The 4,185-nt window shown below is 39.4% G+C and overlaps 1 non-coding gene across 1 annotated transcript; it reads right to left on the bottom strand.

Moving 5' to 3' along the window:
* Positions 1-2,539: 2,539 nt before the first annotated feature.
* On the bottom strand, positions 2,540-2,646 carry LOC141602803 (small nucleolar RNA R71). The gene has a single exon (XR_012524712.1). It is a non-coding gene; the product is annotated as a small nucleolar RNA R71 (small nucleolar RNA).
* Positions 2,647-4,185: the final 1,539 nt, after the last annotated feature.

Below are 4,185 nucleotides of genomic sequence, written 5' to 3'. Positions count from 1 at the left end.
CTTTGCTTGGTGGAGGCCCTATTTACAATAAAAAGGGGATACATTATCACAACTTTGTATCACAATACCATAGTTGATGCGACCATAATTGGCGCATATTTAGCCCCCGAATTACCATTGTTTCCATGCTTTTTAGTGCCTATTTGGGTCATTTCTTATCTTTAGTTCTTTGTTTTGCATATTCTTTGAGATTTTGATCCCTTGGTAGGAAAGGAGTAAGAATCTTGCATTTTCATGGCAAAACGAGACTAAATTGATCGTATTCAATGACCAAGCATCAAGGAGAGACAAGACTAGAAGGCCTTTGTACATATTATAGTAGAAGAGCATTGTTGAGAAAAGGATCCTTGAGTCCCCAAGGAAATCCCCAAGGAATTCATGAAGAAAAGGGAAGAAAAGAAGAAGAAAAGCTGCTGCCAGACAATCCGAACGGATTGTACACAATCCGTCCGTCCGCCCTCGCCAATCCGAGCGTCCTTCAAAGGAATCCGCTCGGATTCCCCGTCGCCAATCCGAGCGTCTTGACCAAGAATCCGCTCGAATTCTCCAGCCAAGATCCGGCCGTCCCGACTCCCATCCGCACGGATTTCAGTACAGCACGTTTTCGTTCTTCAAGCCACGATAAGAGAAGCCCTTCTCTCGGACAATACCGGAGTCTCCTTGCTCAACTTAAAAAGTGTAATTACTAGTTTAGCCCTTAGTTAACCCTAATGCATCCTCCCTAATTTTCACTATAAATACCCCATTAGTCTAATTAGAGGAGCATGTTCTTCTTATCAATAATTAGTGTAGTTAATATCAATCAAATCTCTCTTCAATATTGTAATCAAATATTAATCAAGTTTTAATTCAAGTTTTAGTTCTTTAATCTCTCTTTTGTTCTTCCTTTATTTTGGGTAATTAGAAGATTATTGGGTTTATTGGGAGATTGACAACCTTCCATCAATCATCAAGTTCTTCTATTATTCTTTGCATCTTTATTATTGGAATCATTAGTAGGTATAATCTCTTAATCCCTTTTTAATTATTGCTAATTACTTTCATTTATTCATCATGTTTCATTATGTTAGTATGATTGACAACCTTTCTAGCATGATCAATATGATAATGAGTGAGTAGTCTCTTAGCTAGGGTTTAATGGGTGATTAGGGAAACCAACATGGGGAATGATTCATGCTTAAATTAATATGCTTTCATATCTTATTTGCTTGCTTGTTTTTATCTTAATACATGCACATGTTATATTTGATGAAATGCTAAGCCTATGAATCCTTGCATTTACTATCATCTTCTATCCTTTCAACTTGACTTGTAAGACATAACCCAACTCGAGTCTTGTTAGACCATGCATGTGTTGAGTAGGAAAGATTAAGTCGACTTGTAGGTGTTGTACAATCTAATCGATTCGGCTCCGGACCCAAACTTTCCTAGGATTGTAAGATATAACCCAACTCAATCCATCACAACAATAATTGCTTGCTTATAATTTGAGAACATGTTTGTATGATCATATCCCATGAATCCCCTATGAACCCATGACACCCTAGTGCCTTTAATCAATTGTTTACACCCCTTATTTTATTCATCTTGCTAGTTTATTTTCATTGTTATTTTAGTTTAGTAACCTTCTACATCAACCCAATTTGTGACACCCCTAGACACTACTAGTTACAATAGAATTCTCATTTCAATACCCGTCCCTTGGGATCCGACCTTTACTTGCCTCTTTACTAATTGTAGAGTTGCTCGTGGAGTATAAATTGTGTTTTGTATCGACCATTGACCAACGACCACATATGCTTAATTGTGAACACCAAATGGCTCCGATCAAAAATGGCGCCGTTGCCGGGGACGGTGTTTAATTGATTTAAGATTTCTTTTATTGTTTTTAGTTGTGTCTTTTTCACCTTGGGGAAGTAAAACTCCTCAAGGTTTGTTCTAATTGTTTTCGAGTTGTTTGATATTTTGCATGTCTAGAAGGTTACAAAGAAATTTGTTACCTTTTGACCGTGAAATCGAAAGAACCTTGACGAATAATAGGAGACTTGTTAGGAGGAATTTGGGAGGTGTTGGTGAAGTTGTTCAACCCACTAGTGAGTTTGTCAATCCTTTCGCAATAGAAGGAGAAGAGAACCCATTAAACAATACCCCACAAAATCCACCTACAATGCCTAAATTCTCGTCACACTCTATACCCACCGAGGAGGATTTACCAAACGGTACTCCTACCCCACAACATCTTACCGGAAACTTTATTGCCAAGTCCGCCTTCATCCAACTAGTTGAGAGGAGCCAATTCGGGGGAATGCCTAGTGAGGACCCTCATTCTCACATGGAAACCTTTTGCGATTATTGTGAAGCTATCTCTCAAACGGGCGTGACTCAAGACCAAATAAGATGGGTCTTATTTCCTTTTTCGTTAATCGGCACCGCAAAGCAATGGTTGAAGGGCCTTGATAAGGCCACCCTTGGAATAGATTCTTGGAAGAAGTTAGCTCTAGCTTTCTACAAAAAATTCTACCCACCGGAAAAGACTAACATGCTAAGAGCTCAAATTACGGGTTTTAAGCAAAGGGATGAAGAATCTTTGTATGAAGCTTGGGAGCGGTTCAAAGGTATTTGTCGCTCATGTCCTCACCATGGACTTAGCGAATGGTTTTTAGTGCAACAATTTTGGAATGGTTTATATGAAGATTCAAGGAACATTCTCAATATGGGATCAAATGGAATGTTCACCGAAGTTGATGACAATCAAACATGGAACAAGATTGAGGAAATGGCGGTCCATAATTCACAATATAGTAGGCCTCGCAAGGCTACTAGAGGAGGAAAGTATGAAGTGGACACCGTGACTCAATTAGGTGCTCAACTTAGTGCTCACATTGACACAATCAACTTGAAGTTTGAACAAGCTATTGCTAGGCTTGAGGAAAAATCAAAAACATCAAAGCATCATGTCAATGCCATGACGGCATCCTCATCAATCCCAAGCGGGATATGTGAGAATTGTGGAACTTTGGGTCATGACTCAAGTGAATGTAGGGGAACAACCGAACAAGTTAATGCTTTCCAAGCTTACAAAAGTGGTACCCCTTATTCAAATTTTTACAATGAAAACACCAAGTTCCATCCAAATCTCTCATACAAAAGCCAAAATGTTCAAAACCCTCAAACAACATACACTCCACCACCCATGAGAAATCAAAATCAAAGACCCTTTTACAATCAAAACCAAGGTTACCAAAATCAAAATCCATACAATCACCAAAATGACCAAGGTTTTGATGTCCAAAAAGCGGTCCTCCAAATGCAAAAGAATCAACAAGAATTTTTCACTCAAATGCAAAAAGATAGCCAAGCAAAAGATACCACCATCAACAACATTCTAGCTCACACCAAGATGTTGGAAACACAATTGACTCAACTAGCATCTTCAAGCTCACAAAGACAAAAGGGGCAATTACCACCTCAAAGTAATCCCCCTAGACATGAAACGGTTAGTGCCATTCACTTGAGAAGTGGTACAAGATATGAAGCACCAAAGGAGCAAGTTGAGAATGAAGTTGTAAAAGCTAGTGAGAAGGAAGAAATTGTGCAAAGTCCCAAAGAAGGGGAATCATCAAAAGAAGAAAGTTCAAAGAAAAATGAAGACAAAGCCAAAGAGAAGGAGCCCATTGTGGTTAGACTTCCTTTTCCAAGTCGTCAAGCCAAGCCCAAATTTGATGATCAACTTGGAAAGTTCATGGAAATTGTGAAGAACTTAGAAGTCTCAATTCCTTTCACGGAATTAATCAATCACGTTCCGGCCTATGCAAAGTACATGAAAGATATCCTCACAAAGAAGAAGTCGATCCGGAAACTTGAGACTATCGCTTTCACTAAGGTGAGTAGTGCAATACTTCAAGGGAGTTCACCTCCAAAGTTAAAGGATCCGGGAAGCTTCTCAATACCGTGTACCATTGGCGACACAACGATCAACAAAGCCTTATGTGATCTAGGGGCTAGTGTGAGTGTCATGCCGTACTCGGTGAGTAAAAGGTTGGGAATGGGAGAGCTTAAATGCACCAATATCACTCTTCAAATGGCCGATAGATCGACGAAGACACCATTAGGGATATGGGAAGATGTCCCCGTGCGAATTGGGAAGTTTTTCATCCCGGTGGACTTTGTCATTGTTGATATGGA

Source organism: Silene latifolia, chromosome 9, assembly GCF_048544455.1.
Source record: "Silene latifolia isolate original U9 population chromosome 9, ASM4854445v1, whole genome shotgun sequence".
In the NCBI taxonomy this organism is placed as follows: domain Eukaryota; kingdom Viridiplantae; phylum Streptophyta; class Magnoliopsida; order Caryophyllales; family Caryophyllaceae; genus Silene; species Silene latifolia.
Note: the sequence above shows the minus strand (reverse complement) of the source record. Positions and strands in the feature narration are given on the sequence as shown.